Below are 18,625 nucleotides of genomic sequence, written 5' to 3'. Positions count from 1 at the left end.
TCTGCAATTTCAGCTTGAGTGTCTGCAATTGATTTGCAGCAGTTGAAATCACACATACGACTTACTGAAAATTAAGCCCTTCTTCTGGCACTAGCCTGATTATCTGTTATTCCTGATAGAAACAAAGAAAGCTTCAACCTATTGAAAGAAAACATTTTGATTTCTTTATTTAAGGACATTATTTACATCCCAGGATCTATTTTGTTGCATATGGATATTAGTTATTGAGATTTACATAATGAATTTATTGTTAAGAGATTTCTCATTGATAGCAAGCATTAGCCAAAGAATGCGGTGCATTTATCATACATACTAGTTAGCATATTATCGAAAAACTAGTTATTTAAATTATACAGCTTAATAGGCAGTCTTTCTTTTCAGTTTTTAAAATCAAAATCAATAAATCCGATAGGCTATTTTATTGTTCACCTACAGAGAGTTACTGCTCATAGAAATGAATTTCTGAGTGACTATCAAATTAGATCGTATCTTAAGACAGTCTTTGGCACTTCTTTGGGAATTATGAATATTTAAATATGCCAGCTAAATACTCAGTTTAAACTACTATCGTTCATCAGAAAAATATGTTTCTGATACAAAGAAAAATAGGTTTATTTCCAAAGATGACTTTGAAAGACATTGTATTAAAAAGTTAAGAAAAAAATGCATCATCTAATGTTATCTTATTCATTTACAAAAATTGAGAAAACAGAAAAACCAATACAGTTTTCTGGATTTGGGGTGGGGGTAAAATTTAGAAACAGAGAAGATAAAAAGAATTTTAAAAGTGATTTTAAATTTGATATCCATAGTGAAAGATCTACTGATTATTATGGAAAGCTTTACCCTATGTGTTGAACTTTCCATGGATTTTTATTGTGAGAAATTGTTTTTCTATTAAAATATTAATAGTAATTAAGTCCTAGTGTTAGGTTTAATTAAAATAAGTTTTTCATTTCCATTTGGTTGAAGTTCAGCAACAATTCTATAAGCAATCAGTGCCCACCACATCTCAATTGAGTAGCGAGGGCTAATTTATCACCCTGGTGGCAGATTGATTATTACCTGCAGTTGTGAGGTCGGCAGATAATGGTTTTCTTATAGCAGGAAAATTGGTGGCATTAAAAAAAATAGGGCACATTTTAACCTTTTGTATAGCTTATTAAAATGAAAAAAAATCAAATAAGAAAGAAGTTTTTTCTTCCACTTTTAATAACTTCACTTGACTTTAAGAACATGAGGATTCAAATAGGAGTTCAAAGTTTTTCTTTTGTCATTGCATCTCCTTAACTCTATGTCACACGTATTGAGGATATTTTCATTCCTTAGTTTTCATGTCTTCCTAAAAAGTTTTGAAATTAGTTGTTTAGGCTTTCAGAAGGGGAATATATTTTAAAAGGCAATCAAGTTTTAAAAGTCCATTACGATTTCTCTAAATTTTATTTTTATACATCAATTGATTTCTCCTTATAAAAAAAGTCTCCTCCAAAATTATATTTTTACTTTTTAATTCTTTTCCTTTTTCTCTCCTCCAATCTACCCTCTCTATCCTTAATTTGATGTTTCTAACATATACTTTCTATTTAGCAGAAGGTGAATGTGACAACATCAATGGCTAAATAACTAAGGGAGTATGTGGTCTCGGTGTGAAACAACTTTTAATGGTGTCATAGAGTACACTGTCAGTCTCTGAGACAGCGCTTCAAAAATTGGCACTTCTTTTAGCTCTCTGCCACCCATGAATGAGCCATCAGCTATTTAATGGGGCCAATATTTAGCTTAGCCCACTTATGTTCTGCACCATCACTCCCCTGAAGCTACAACCGGGAAGTTCCAAGACTCTGAGTGTGGGTGTTGCTGTCAGGCAAGCAGAGATGCATCCAAAAGTTTATAGAATTTGAGGGCCTTCTTAAAGAATAAAATAACAGTTTCCTCACCCAAAACTATTACAAAAAGCACTTGACCATGAGAACACATTGCTAGGGCCTCTCGTAAGGGCTGGTGGAAACAAGGAGCCCTGACACATAAGCTTTCTTTGCTTCATTGTAAACTTGGCTTTTGCGGGGAGTGGGTAGAGCACACCAGAATTCCTAAATTTGACTATCTCAGACAGAAAAACCCAAATATTTTCTGATAGGCCATAGTTAGTCAGCCTAATTCCATAAATGGGTTTTGTAGTTAGGCAGTTACTCATTCATCCACTTGTTCACCCATTAGTTCTATGTTCAGTCAATGAGTAGGCAAAAGCTTTTTATAAGATTAGGTAAATGCTAGGATTCTTATGTAAATTCTAAACAACCAGTTACATTGTGCTCTATGAGAATGCTCAGCAAAAGCCAGTACAAAGTCAATGTAACCAGTGAAGTTTTCTTTCTTTCTTTTTAAAATTCCATATACCATATTTACTAGTTACTCGTCAAGTGCACTTTCAGTGATATTAAGGTAAAATGTGAGGTTTCAAGTGGGGCAGAGAAATAGCTATATCCCAACTTCTTTAGTTTTATAGTCTTTGCAGTTGTTACGTTCTCATTTCTAATGATAAACTAATATTGCAATCTATAGGAAGGAAAGCTAGAGGAATCAGAGACTAATAGTCCTTATTTTGAGCTACTGAGAAACTTCACACATGCACATTTTTGCATTTTCTCTTAGAACGCTAATTTTTCCTCTGGCTCCATTTTTGCATATGAGATTCAATTCTCATAATTTTACCACAGGCTTCCAGGGGCTGTCAGCAATATATCCTGCTTTACAATAAATGTCCTTATATAAAGATGACTGCACGTTAAATTTTGTGTGTTTTTGTTTGCTAGGGCTGCTGTACCAAAGTACCATCAACTGGGAAACTTAAACAACAGAAGTTTATTGTTTCACAGTTCTAGAGGTTAGAAGTCAAAGATCAAGCTTTTGGCATGGTTGGTTCCTCTGAAACCTGTGAGAAAGAATCTTCTCCACACTTCTCTCCCAGCTTCTGGTGGCTCTTTGGCTTGTGGCAGCATAACTCCAAACATTACATAGCTTTCTCCCTGTGTGTGTTTCTCAGTGCCCAAATTTCACCCTTTTTTATAGGGATGCCAGTCATATTGGATTAGAGGCCTATCCGTTCCAGCATGACCTCATCTTAACTAATTACATGTGCAATGACCCTATTTCCAAATAAAGTCATATTCTGAGGTACTGGGGATTAGGGCTAACATATGAATTAGGGAGAGGGGCACGATTCAACCTATAATAGCTGTTTATTGAAAGAGGTACTGTGTGTCTGACAGTGCTCTGAGCACTTTACAATTATTAACTTACTTAATCTTCACAATAAACATATGAAGTAGGTACTGTTATTAACTCTGTTTCAGAAGGCGCACACACACACACACACAGACACGCACACACACACGCACGCAATTTCTTTTGGATACCAATGAACATCTTTCTGCATGTAGTGTTTGTAATTTAACAAGTTTGATAAATAATTTTTAATTTCTAATTTATGAATAAAATAAATAGCTCCCTGTAAACTGAAATTCAAGATATTTACACTGCTATTGTTTTGCATATTTAAGTATGGTCAAAATAACTTTTCCTTTATCTTTTTCTCAAATATATGCCATTTCTGAAGCATTTTAGAAATGATATTATTATTTTACTAGTAAAGTTCACTTAGGAGAAAATTTTAATCTATCAATTTAATGAGATTATTCTATGACATGTTCTACCTGCAACAGAATATTCTCTATTATTCACCTAAACACATTCCTACTTTCAAAATATTTTTCTAGGATTTTGCATACACCTGAAATCCTGTTCCTCAAATCTATTGCTTTTATCAACACCACGAATATCGTCATCCCATAGCTTTTATGACTTTGCCAGGCACTGTTTTAGGGACCAGTGGGCTAGGCAATGAGCTAAACATAGATATTATCTTGTTTTAACCCTTAAAACAAGTCTATAAGAAAGGTATTATCATCTCCATTTTACAAAACTATTAGCTTTAAACACTTTGTATACCACTTTTGTTATTAAAAGCTCCAATTAGTAGACACCTCCCTCATGAAGATTTCCTAATTCTTCCTTTTTTTATACTTACATAATTTTTTGATTACACAATTTTTAAAATCAGATTCACATTTCACTTTGTATTTAGGAAATACATTGACATATGTGATTCCCTAATATTTGGGAATCATCAAGAAGGATATTGAAATAAAAAGAAACTTGTGCCCTACTTTTTATTAGGGCATAAAAGAAAGTATCTTTTTAAAAAAAATCATACTCCAAGAATAGATATATGTGAGTAAATCAGTATGACAATTCCTATATATTTAGAGAGAACTGACATTCATTTGTTATTTTTCTAAAAATATTAAAATTTAAAAAATTTCTCAGAATAAATTAGCTTAGTAATTAGTGTTATTTTAATTGTTTCTTTTTGAAGTTTTCTGAATAGATTGTTGATGTTCTTCAGAAGATTGTTTTCACTGTTTAGTATTACATTCTTAAATATTTTTGACATCTGTCTAATTGCAACCCTTATTTTAAGTGTTTAAATATAATTATTAATTTAAATTCAATTTTGTTTTTAATAACCACTTAAAAATAATTTTCATCTTTCTCCAAAAAACTGAAGTAACAAGTAATAGTTTAATGTCCCAACTTCTTTCCAGCAACATAATTATTAATTATGTCATACTCATTTGTTAAAATTTGTATTTTGGTAGAATTTCATTAGATAATTTTTATATTTATTACGAGAAAGACTGCTGTTAGCATTGTATTTGTCTTTTCTTTCTAGTTCCTTAATTTGGTCATTTGAATTAAGATATTGATTATGTTACCATCTCTCCTCCCATTCTTCACAGCATGTCACCAGTTTTCTCTTATAATATTCAAATATCTGTTTGGGGGATCACAGAATACAATATTCAATCAACGTTTTATGAGAAATTTTAATTCGTGAAAATGTTAGTTTGTCTTATTACAGAGCCCTTAAATAGTAGCATATTTATATAAAATATGTGATATTCATGCTCTGGGATGCAGATGAAATAAATATTTGAGGAAGTTAAATGATTATTCAAAATTAAATAAAATACAAATTTTATGAACATGTTCTAGATAGAATTATTTTATACCTTATATTTAATATTTAATATTAACTCAGACTGCTCATTTTCTAGCCTATTGATTAATTGAGCTCTTATCACATATTGCCTTCTCTTATTATTTGGTTAGTATAAAGGTGTACTATTTCTCCCAATAGATGTCAATCTTATTGAGAAGAGAAACACGTTTTGTATCTTTTTATTTTCTATAGGGCATTAGCAAATATTTTTGCATAGAGTAGGTGCTGAAAATATCAATTATTTGATTACAATTTTCATGGAGACCATATTCATTGTATTCATATACATTGCTAAACAAGTAGTTATCTCCTAGCTCTAAGGATAATAAAAGGATTTTTGTTTCCCTTTCTTAAAAGATTTGCTTCTGTAGGTTTTTACTTTGATCGGAGTAGTTTAGGAAGGCACTGAAAAGCAGTCGATCTGACCCTAAGGCCAATCATTAGCCACTCTGATGAGGCATAGAATAAAACATAAATCTCTTTTCCTCACAGCCTGCCAACAACTCACAATAGAAGTCTATTCTTTCATTTCAATATTTCCAAAGAATCAGACTCATCCTGGGCAGCCCACACAATTGCTGTTCAGAGTTACGGAAAAGGGAGGCATTCGGTCATCATCATCCAGCATTAAACCCTTTACGGGGTTGATTTTTGAGTTCTTCCTGCTGCCATTGGTCAATCAAGGACTGTAGTTTTGGTCCAGAAGCTGTCCGAAGAGAACAACAGTTGAGCCATCCTTAATTTATAAGTTGCAATTGAAGGGCTGGGAAAATTGAAAGTGTTTCTATGTGAAGACATTGAATGACAAACATCATGACAGATCTCTCTGTGTGAGTAGAATGTCATCTCTACATCAATAGTTTCACAATTGATAACCTGTGTATTATATCCCAAGTTTATCTGGTTTTCCCATTATGAAGAGAAGCTGGAAAAAAAGATAAGAGAAGAAAAGGAAAAAAATATGTCCTGAAAGAAATCAGTCATATGCTAGAGTTCAGAACAATACTCAACTCTCCCTGTTCCTGGCAAAGTCTTCAATGCATAATGTATCTCCATCAATGAGACAGTCTTTTGTGGATTATATAATGCCTTCTGACAGAAGTCTTCCTTTTAATTGCAATTACTCATGGAAAAGATAGCATGGTAAATTTCTAACACCAAATATAGTGAAATTGAGGAAAAGAGAGGGGGGACACATAAGAGGAAAACTCAAACTCTTTCAACAGAACTTTGCCCAAAGGGCAGACCCACTCAGAATAAAGGCAAACCTCTGGTCATACGCAAATGAAAGTTTCTTTTCACTTTAGGCTTTTATCTATGCTGTGTGCATTGTTTGAATGCTTTTGCATCTTTCTCAACCTCCTTCATTAAATTTATATCTACAGATCCTCCAGTTCTCAGCTAGAATAATATTTCTCGGTTTAGGCCTTTTGTTATCCTCTTTCATGTTATATTATAATTTTCCCTTGTATTCTGTAAGATTCTCGATGTCAGGGATCATGCCTATCTTGACCATGATGGTAATTCCGGCTCTTAGCACAGTGCCTGACAGAGCAGGGATAACACTGTGAAAGTATTAATTGATTGGCAATGGATTCCATTTATTCTTGTGAAACAAGGTCAATCCACCCATGTAATCCCATTGCCAATCAAAGTTCCAGGTTCTCGATTGACTCTGTTGAGTTTACAGTGTCTTCTTGTTACCAAGAGATGTCAGAGGCATTATTTTATCTACTTACTCTCATCATACTATTACTTTGTTTCCTATTGTTCTTTCTTAAGAATCTAGATATGAAAGTAGTCAACCAATTGTTACTTCTTATCAGTTTTTAACTTTTCTCTCTACGACAAAAGCATGGCATGTAGATACTCTTTCATAGAGTTTGATCTACCAGAGTGAAAACATGCTAACCCTCATATCATATGTGACCATCAAGTTAATGTTGAGTAGGTACATAAACAGATATATTTGTCCTTGGCCTAGTTTCCAGAAAACTCTTTAAGGATGTGTATCCCAGTCTTCACTGTATGTTTTCTGTTTGAAAAACGAGATGGCTGGAGGTTTAGGGAGCTGCAGGATACAAAGTATTTCTGTATTTCCTTTGAGATGTTCTCACCTTCCCTGCCATAGCATGGGGGAATATGTGCAGCCAATTTTTCTGCAAATTTACTGATAAGAATATGAATTTAAAATACATTAATGTGCATCATTACAGATGTTTCAACCTACTTCAAGCTTTAGATCCAAAGATATATGATGAGAACACAGAGATTGCAAAAAGGAAATAAACAACAACCACAATCAGTGAATATATTCTGCTGTTATCCTGTAGTTAGTCAAGGAAGAATTTATAAAGGCCTGAATAAAATGATCTTCTATTTTTAAGTTACTATGACCAGTGTCTTCTCTTTGGTTTAATTATTTTTTTATTGTCTTGTATGATTAGATTCATACAGAATGTGAAACAAAAGTGATAGCAAATATTAATTTCCAGAGGAAGAAAACATTGCTCATTTCTGTGATCTAAAATTCAAATTTGAGGGCAGTTTGTTGGCACGCTGCTGTCACTGCTGTCAGCTCACTAGTACTCAAAGTCTAAGGAACCACTTCTACTGAAAAATAATTATCTGTTCATGAGGTTGCAACATTCAAACAGATTATAGACCTTTTTGAGTGATGAGTGGTCAGATTTTAAAATTACTTATTATCTTGACCCTTTTTTAGCCTTGAACAGTGGTGAGCTACTTTCATTATGATAGATATTATGTCTGGATATTTCTGACAGGAGTGTTTTAAATCCTTAAATATGAGGCGTCATTCACATCCTTTATGGTAATTATATAAATGTATAAACAGTCTTTTAAAAATGTTACAGCTAAGCCTCCAAATAATATCCTGATTCAGGAATAAAACAAAACATAAAGTGATTTTTTAGTGAAGAAAAGATAATTTGATTAATGTTTAATATTTGTAAAAATATTCTGTTTTACATGTTTATAGCACTATTTAAACATAACACAATGGCTCGTTAATTTTTAAATGTGTGTGCATAGCTTATACTTTCCAGAGTTTACTTGTTATATGTCTGAACGTCTTTGACCACGCTGGATAGGATGTCAATAAAAAATAAACTACATTATTGCAATGTAGTGAAAATAGGTTCAAATAATTAAATGTATAGTCTGCTTTACAACAGTAGAAAAACAAAGACATGAGGTAGCAAAAGCTCAATAATCATATCAAACATCTATTTTGGCCAATTTCCTGGGAATTATATACTGGCATACAACCACTTTCTAATATAATGTTCAATCTGAAATTTTAATTAATTTTTCTGCAGAAATTCACACCAGATGCTTAACATCTTAGTTCTCTAGTGTCCATCACACCACACTGGCAAACAAAACAATTAAAATAAATCAACATACACTATAACTTTTGGTGTCAAGTAACAAGATAAAACAGGTCTACGGAAATTATGGGCACAGTATGAGGAAGCAACAGAAATTTTCAGAAAAAAGTCCAAACTACTTTTACCTACTGCTAGAAACTGAGAAAATTCCTTTTACACATGGTTCTTACTACTAGGAAGCAGGATCTCATATTAATGAAAATTGTTCTCTGCCATTTCCAGTCTTTTATAGCCACTGTCATTAGAAGTGCATATTCTTATAAAACAGCTATGTCTTACATCTGTGACAATCAATCTCTATTTTTGGAGAAAAAATAGACCTTAAATTAATTTGAAGAACACAATTAAGATTTTTCTAGGATAAAAACTATAAATGAACTTTTTTGCCAATCTATTTGAATTTTAGTTTTAAAACTCTCTTTGTGCTAAGATTACGCTTTTATTTATTGCTTGGTGCTAAGTGACCTTAGAAAAGAAATTAAAAGTGATAGTAATGTTTAGTTTATGAAAATTTAATTCAATCATTTCACAATAATTGTTTTTAGCTTCTACCTTATGTGAATTATTCCCAAGACAAAAGGAGTACAACAATAAAGATATCAGACTTGATTTCTTCCTTCATGGAGCTTATAATTTAAAGAAGCAGATATTATCAAATAATCTCCCATGCACGCACATACACATACTATACTGTACTATGAAGGAAAAGTAAATGGTGCTATAGAACATATAATTAAGGGAGTCTGTCTAATCTGAGCAGGGAGGAGATGATGGCTAGGAAGAAGTGATATTTTAGCTCCAAGAAGAAGTGATATTTCAACTGGATTCTGGGGAATGTGGCAAAAGGAGGGAAAAACAGTTTTATCTGGAGGACTCAATATGTGCATAGATCTTGAGCAGAAGTGAACAAAAAGGAGGCGGAGATTGAAATAGTCTGGGAAGCCCACTGGGGGCCAGATTCTGCAGGGCCTATGAGGCTGTATTAAATATTTGCAAGTTTATCTTTAGAGCAATGGATGTCAATGGTCAGGAAAGTTAAGTGAGAAATTTGCACCATTAAAAAGAAGTATCTTACTTGGCAAAATAAAAAATTAACACAATCTATGCTTACTCTCCACATTTTTTCTTCACAGCGATCCCATTCCAACTCTGTATAATCCAATAGTCTTGAACTGCATTCTAGTCCCATAGAAAGTTTTCAGAAACAAAGATTCAGTCATTAGGATGATCTTACTTTAATAATCTGCACACATATAAGCATTCATTCATGAGAAAGGTTCCAACAGGGATCTGATGCTCTCAGGATGTTGTGTATATCAGAAAAAGCCAGTGATTGTACAATATTCTCTAGGAATCAGTTTGATCAACCCAGTGGTGGCAGAGACAGTGGAGTGGCTTACAGTGTTAAAATATGCAGGGTTACAACAAATAAAAGATGAAGAGGAGTTTGTTTGGCTCTTGCACTTGATGAATGGTCTTCACTGGACAGCAGATGAGTAATTTTAGCCGAACTGACAAACAAGGAACAAGAGGATCTTTAAAAAGATATCTGAGCTTTGACATTGAAGGAATTTGGACTAGAGTCAGGAGATGCTGATGGGTGACGTGAGAAGAAAACCAGGCTTTTTTGATGTAACAGAGCGTTCATCTACAAACCTGTCCTGGCCTGGGTATCTGGGACATTATTATTTTTCTGGCAGTAGTGTTTATCTTTCTCTCTTCAAACATGGTTCTCTCCCAAAGATTTATATCTATTTTTTTCTTTTCATTCCTCTGATTATTTCCCTTCTCTTATTTTTTTCTCCCTCTCTCCTTGTTTTAAATTTAATCTCCCCAATTCTCCCCAATATTCTTCCTTTTCTTCAACAGGTGGTGATATGAAACAGAGGTGAGAGCTTTAAAATTTTTGCTATATTTATTAAAAACTAGTTTTATAATTTCTATTCATCATTTATAATGTAAAAGTATACAACCGCATAATTAATATTGTGTCCTTAAAAAAAGTCAGGTGTCCTTAAAAAAAAAGATCCTTTACTGGAACAGAGTGATATTCTGCTAAAATCTAAAGAAGAGGAGATACTTTGTAATACTATGCTACAATAACAAAAATTCTGATTAATACTGTCTCTTAGAGTAGATATTTTAATCATTATCCAGGTAGTAGATAATATTGATTCATGAATACTTAGAATAAACAAGTTCACTAAGGGTTGCTGGAAAATCACACTGATTAAATTAATAGTAGCACATATGTGAAACAGTTCTGGGTTTAGGGTTTTGTATGGGTTATCCTCATAACAATCTTACAAGCAAGAAACTGGCATGTTACAACAGTGTAAACTGTGAAACTGAAGTTTAAAAAGATCAAATGAATTGCCTAAAGTTCTGAACAGGCAATTAGAGAGCTGGGATGAAAACCTAGGTGGTTTTACTCTAGAGCAAAAAACAAACTGCTTTGCTAATCTGGCTTAATTGCCTCGGATTGCTCCTACATCTGTAATATTGTGTCAACTCTGCAAAATATGAGCCTTAGTAATTTTCAGATTAAAAAATTCTCAATTTATAAGTCACATGATACTTTCTTTATATAACTATGATATTCATTTCTAAACAACAACTATCTCACTTTATTTTTATTTTTTAGCAATAATGTCTTTATACATTAGCATAACAAATAATCAAACATAAAACTGTAGCTAAAACATTTTTAAAAAAATCAATAAGTGGACAATCTACTGAATGGAAACAGATATTTGCCTATGAAACATCAGATAAGGGGTTGATATTCAAAATTTATAAAAAACTCATAATTCAACAACAAAAAAACAAACAATCCAATTAAAAAATGGGCAGAGAAACTGAATAGGCATTTCTCCAAAGATGGCCAATAGATACATGAAAAGATGCTCAAGATCACTGATCATCAGAGAAATGCAAATTAAAACCACAATGAGATATCATCTCACACCTGTCAGAATGACTGTCATCAATAAATCAAAAACCAACAAGTGTTGGGGAGGATGTGGAAACGTTCATGCACTGTTGGGATTACAAATTGGTATAGACATTATGAAAACCAGTTTGGAGATTCCTTTAAAAATTAAAAATAATTTAATTTTAAGCATGTGGAAATCTGCCTGCGTGGGTCAAGTTGCTCCAAAGGGCCCGATCTCAATCCTTTCTCTGATCACTTTTCAATATGAGCCTTTATTATATGATGAACTTGCATCTCTGCTCTTGAAAGTGGCAGAAAAACTGCTGGCTGAATGCAGCTGTTTAAGATGTAAATAGATAATTGTCGTTTAACATGATTAGTAGCATTATACGATATTCTTTTCTTTACCCCAAATGCAAAGTCTTTTTACTGGAATTGAGTAGATTTGGAGACAGGAGTGATTATCGAGTACGTCTGTATTCTTATGTTGTGGCTGGCTTTTTCTCTGTCTGTTTAAAAATTTGCCTCTGAAAGCTGGGCTTTTTCTCCTTAGAAGGCTCAATTGCTTCTTCTGATATTGTGGAAAAGTAGCCATATTTCCTGTGTAGTTGGAGCTTTTGTGGTTGCATTTAAGAAGGAATGTAAAAACAACAACAGCAATAATGAAACAATTTAACTATGATTTGGAAAAACACTGAATGGAGATATATATTCTCCATTCAAATGTTTTTCTTTTGTCTAAGAAAGCAAGAACATATTTACAATTTATAAGATGTTGAATGAATTTTTAAAGTATATATCACCAGATAAAAGGTTTATGGTTTTTGAGATCATAAAGGTTAATATTTACTCATTATTTTATGCTGATCACATTTGGGTACCTGACAAAACTAATTATCTTGTGTCTGTGCCTTGGGCTGTGTCTGTGGGAAACTTTGGGAAAGAATAAAGTGAAACATTTTTACATGCTAAAATCATTTTTTAAAAATAAAAATGTTAGTTTGAACTGTATTTCCAAAATGATGGTCTAGTAGACTGAATTAAAAAACATTTTGATTTTTTAATTGTCTGCTGATAAATAACATCTTTCACTATTACCACTTAACATGCATGTAGACCTTCAAAGAAAAGTTACTGTTAGAAAAGTAGAATACTAGAAAAGTTAGAATACTAGAATCTCACAAATATCTCCAGGCTAGCCCTCAAAATTTTTGTAGGTACTCTCATTTGCTTATAATTGTGTTCATATATTTTCTGTAAATAAACTGAATAACATTAAATATTTTTCATACTTATAAGAATCTAAAACAGTTTCATGCTACAAATCACATCAAGGAGCTGACATCAACAATTTGTTACAGAGGAAAATATGAAATTCTGTTCCAAAATTCAGCAGCAGGAAAAGCGTAAGACAATTTTCATTTTATAATTTTTAAATTTATTTTTACATTTCAAAAATAATCTCCAATTTATTCAACTTATATATATTTGAAATTATATTTTTGACCTCTGCTTTTTTTGTATGAAGGGGTATGGGAGTCCTAAGGGACATAATTTCCCATGTAAACAACAACCAAGAGAACTAAAAAAAAAAAAATTATCCAAAACAACTGTTTTCAGACACTGGATTATTGATAGCACATGTCCAACAGCCAAATTGTTAAGACTTTTAAGATGATGATAGTAGAGCATTAAACCAAGTGTGGAGTCCTTCTGTATTCAGGCTCCTGTACAACTGCACAATTCATACAAACATGAAGCTGGCCCAGGGTACTGGCCATAAGGCTAAACTGGCTCTAGAATAAAGGCTAATTTTCAAAAGCTTAGAACCCAGCCTCAAAAGAATCAAATGATGTATAACTGACTTAGAACAACGTCCAACAAACTTTAGAAGAAGAATATAAATCAATAGTTATAACATAAAAAATAGTGTTTAACATGCAAAAACTAAAATTTCTGGATATGGGAAGAAGCAGGAAAATATGATCTATAATCAGGAGAAATATCAGTTAATGGAACAGACATTAAAATGACAGAGAGAATGGAATTGGCAAGCAATGATGTTAATAACTACTATATACATAATAAATATGTCCAAGGATTTAAAACAAAAAAAAAATGGAAGGTATAAAAAAATACCAATAGAAATAGAAAAAGAAAAAACAACATAAAAAATTGATGCAACAAAATGTTGACTCTGAAAAGGTTAATAAAAATGATAAACTCCCAATAAGACTAAGAAAAAGTAGAAGACATAGTCAATTTTAGAAATTTAAGAAAACATATTTTTGTGAATTATACAAACATTTAAATGATAAAAGGTGATATTATCAGTAACTTTATCTCCATTAAATTTGACAACTTAATGAAATAGACAAATTCCTTGAAAGATGAAACAGAAACTACTAGTAGCTTTATATATACCAAAAAAATTGAATTAGATACTAAACACCTTTTCATAGAGAAAACTTCATGTACAGATATGTACACTTGGAAATTCTCTTAAGCATTTAATGAAGAAATAATGCAAAAGCTCACTGAAAATGAGGTAGGAATTTTTCTCAACTCACAAAGCCATCATTATTCTGATACCACAAACTAACAAAACCATTATAAGGAAAGAAAATTATATATAAGAGTCTCATCTCTAAGATGAAATGCTACTCAGCAATAACAAGGAATAAACTACTTATATACACATCAACATAGATGAATCTCAGAGACAAAATGCTAGGAAAAAAGTCATACAGAAAACAATATATATATATATTACATATATATAATACATATATATATATATATGTAATTCTGTTTATATGACGTCCCAGAATAGACAATAATAATTTGGTTTGAAACAATTAGAAGGGTGGTTGTCTCGAAAGGCTAGATTGACTGGGAAAAGATACAAAGGAAATTTCTGGGAAGATAGAAATATGATAGAGATGTGTTCTTTATGGGGACATCCATTTTCCAAAATTGTACATTTAAGTTTTGTGTTTATCCATATATGTAAATGCTACCTCAAAAATATCACTATAATCATCATCATCTTGATCATCATCATCATTATCATCATTGCCATGTTAGAGAGTGGGAAGTGGGAAGAGTTATAGATGAAACAAGAATGATAGAATAAAGATAATTTTTGCAGCTGGAAAAGAATATATGGAATTTGTTATGCTATTTAAATTACTTGACGCATGTTTTAATTTCCTGTAATAAAATAGAAAATACATAATCAAACAATATAAAATCTTTAAAAAAGGGCCAAAGAAACTTGAAATGTATTTCAACTGTGAAAGAAAATATGCCTGAAGAAATAATAGAAAAAGGCCAGTGCAAAATATTAATCTGAAAAGTAATTTTGATTGTGTTGTTTTTACCCCTTCGTCTTCAAGAAAATGAAAGAATAGTTCTTTCATGCAATCAAGAACTTATCCCTGAGGCAGATGTTGTTTTTTAGTTTACTTTTTTATTGCAAAATAGTTTTTTTTCCTAATTACTGAGTTGAAAAGACACCATTCATTGTCTAAAATATAGAGGAAGCTCAGAAGTAGAATTTCCCAGAAACAACAATTCATGTTTCACAAAAAAATAGTATTTATTCAAGAGACAAATTGCTAATAATTTTCTTGTAAAATGTTAATAAAGTTGAGCAATATGGTAAACAGATATATCTAATTGTATTTTGAAAAGAAATTTAATGATCAATAGATCTATTTACCAATTTTCCACAGATTTCTATTAAATGGACTGTTTCTTTTAATTTATAAGGCAGCTGAATCTTACCTAGTGTTTAAATTTGGTTATAAATAGTGAGTTAATACTTTCTTCAAAAAAGAAATAACAGATTTCTGCACATTATTTTGTAGCCCTCACACAACCTAAAGTCAAACTATGAAAGGCAGAAGTCTGGGGATTCAAATTTATATAAAGATTATAATATAATAAAACATGTCGGCAATACTTTGAAGAAATTGTCTTGAACATTATTATAACTTACCTAGACTATATTAATTGCTAAAGTAAAATGCAGAACTATGTACATCTTATGATATTAGACAGAAAGATAATCACTGCAGTATAAAAATCAATAAAACAAAAGTTAAATCACATCTCATATCTTTTTGAAAAATTTATTCCCAAATCTAAACAAAATCGTAATGCACTCTCTACACGGTGAGATGGATATTTCATTTGCGTTTGTCTGTTTTAGTCAGTTGCACTTATATACATGTTTCCATAATTTTAAAATATTAAATTATAACAAATATTAATGTTATAAATTTTAAATCCTAAGTTTTAGAGGATGTAAATTTTGTATAGTACCTATACTATGGTTTCTTTCTCCCTACAAATATTGATTCGTTTAAGCTTTTTCTATTTTTTTTTTAGAATAACTAATGTTTAGAATAACAAAGCCCTTCTTCATGAAGAAAGCATCCTTTTTTTCTCACTGTTAATCTATTCATCATATTTACACACACACATATATATACATATAACTAATTTTTAAGCCAATAAAGAGACTGAAAAATAGAAGATGAAATATGTATTGCCTAAGAACTTGAATTCTATTGTTAGCATTCATGCTATTGCAGGTATACATATATTTTGTATGTTTTGCATTTATTCATACATTCTTTCAAGAAGTATTTATTTTTATTTTTTATTTTCATTTAAGAAATTTTAAATTACAATTGAAATTCAAAATAATTTTATATTAGTTTCAGGTGTATAGCATAGTGGTTAGACATTTATATAATTTACAAAGTAATCCACCTCAATTAGTCTATATACAGTTATTACAGTGTTGACTGTATTCCCTATGTTATATTTTACATCCCATGACTATTTTGTAACTACCACTTTGTACTTCTTAATTTCTTCACCTTTTTCACTTATTCCCCCAAGTCCCTTCCCATCTGGCAACCAGAAGTTTATTCTCTGTATCTAGCAGTTTGTTTCTGTTTTGTTTGTTTATTTTGTTCTTTAGATTCCACATATAACTGAATTCATATGGTATTTGTTTTTCTCTGACTTATTTCACTTAGTATAATACCCTCTAGGTCCATTCATGTTGTCTCAAATGATAAGATTCTATTTTTATGTCTCAAGAAGTATTTCTTGAGCACTATGTGCTATAAACTATGCTGAATGATTTATACATAAATGTATATGTGTGTGTTCCATAGATGTATATATAAATGTGCTCATGAATAGACACACATATGCCTTTCTTGAGGTTTTGCAAATTATTTGACTGAGATCTTATTGTATGTACCATTTTGAAACTTGCATTTTCCTCACTGAGAAAGAAGATACATTTGATAATCCTCCTTGCTCTGCATTCCTCTAATAACAGAGTTTAACAGAAGCAATTTCTTAATAATACCTTGGTTGAAGTTTTTCAACATAGAGTAAATTCAAAATATAAATTGGTGGCATTAGAATTTAAAGATGTTGGGGACAGTTTTTATAGATTATCTATTTCTTTTTAGGAGACATTCTGAACCTAGTATGCCTGTAAGGTAAATTCTGCTCAATGTTATCTATTTTTTGAGTCGATTCCCAAGAAATAGACATATGAATGTAAATACAATTTAAAAGAAGTCCGCATTTAAGTATAAAATCTAATACAGATCTCTATGGAACATAAGATAATTTTTCATCCTGTAAATCTGTCTACCAACCAAATTCCAAACTGAAGATATTTTATATCATCAAAACATTAAAAAAAAAAACCAACAGAAATCATGAATAGACTAATAGAATGAATTTAGTATTTTGACTTATAGTCTGAATATTTTCTAAAATGTTTACCATTTATATTAAAACTATATTTTAAATATTATTTATTTCTTATTTTATTAAATTTATTGGGATGACATCAGTTAATAAAATTATATAGGTTTCAAGTGTACAATACATCATATAATATGTCATATGTATATTGCATTGTATATTCACCACCCAAAGTTAAATTTCCTTCCATCACCATATATTTGACCTCCTTTACCCTTATATACTTGTCCCCTGCCTCCCTACCCTTTGATAATCACTAAACTATTGTCCATGTTCATGAGTCTCTGTTTGTCTGTCTTGTTTATTAGTTAATTTCATTTTTTTATATTCCACATATGAGTGAAATTCTATAGTTCTCAACTTTTTCTGTCTGACTTATTTCACTTAGCATGATAATCTCAATATCCATCTATGTCGTCACAAAGAGCAGCATTTCATCTTTTCCTATGGCTAATATTCCATTGTATATATGTGTCACATCTTTATCCAATTATCTATTGAAGGACACTTCAGTTGTTTTCATGTCTTGGTCACATGAACATTGAGATACATATATCTTTATGTATAAATGTTTTCAAAATTTCTTTTTTTTTTTTTTTTTAGGTGAGGCAACCCTTGGTTGACCTCACAGATTGCAAGGAACTTGTCAGCTTACAATCTCTTATTTTTAAAAACTTTTTACTCCTACAGCACCTGATCTTCTTAGGTGGTCTCTCATCCAAGTACTAACCGGGCCCGACCCTGCTTAGCTTCTGAGATCAGATGGGATCAGGCTTGTTCAGGGTAGCATGGCCGTAGACTTCAAATTTTTTGATAGATACCCAGAAGAGGGATTGCTGGGTCATGTTATAATTCTATTCTTAATTTTTTGAGGAAGCTTCATAATGTTTTCCATAGTGGCTGTAACAATTTACATTCCTACCAGAAGTGTATGAGGGTTCCTTTTTCCCCAGAATCTAACAGTTGTTATTACTTGTCCTGTTGATGATAGACATTCTAATAGGCGTGAGATAGTTTTTCATTGTGGTTTTGATTTGCATTTCTCTAATAGATTTAATTTAAATTGTACATGACTCTTAGTCTTAATTGGTCTTCTAATTTTAATAGTTACTAAATATTTGCTATTTATTACATTCTTTGACTATATATGAAGTAGTCCACTGGCATATAAGGGGTATAGTGTTATAATAAATTCAAATATAAAAGCAACAAAATATTTTAATGACTACTCACTCTAAAACAATTTAAAATATGATAAATAAGTGTCAAAAAGAGAATAATTAGAGAAATAGCTATGATTCCTTCAACAAGATAATAAATTTCAGTGACAGTAAAAATAGTTTCTTATCA

At 31.4% G+C, this 18,625-nt stretch overlaps 1 pseudogene; it reads right to left on the bottom strand.

Annotated features, from left to right (window-relative positions):
- Positions 1–17,956: 17,956 nt before the first annotated feature.
- Positions 17,957–18,075, bottom strand: LOC112474508 (annotated as a pseudogene).
- Between the last annotated feature and the right edge of the window lie 550 nt (positions 18,076–18,625).

The sequence above is a fragment of the Pteropus alecto genome, unplaced genomic scaffold (genome assembly GCF_000325575.1).
Source record: "Pteropus alecto unplaced genomic scaffold, ASM32557v1 scaffold239, whole genome shotgun sequence".
NCBI classification, from domain to species: Eukaryota; Metazoa; Chordata; class Mammalia; order Chiroptera; family Pteropodidae; genus Pteropus; species Pteropus alecto.
The sequence above is the reverse complement of the archived record's forward strand: the minus strand, read 5'-3'. Positions and strand labels throughout refer to the sequence as shown.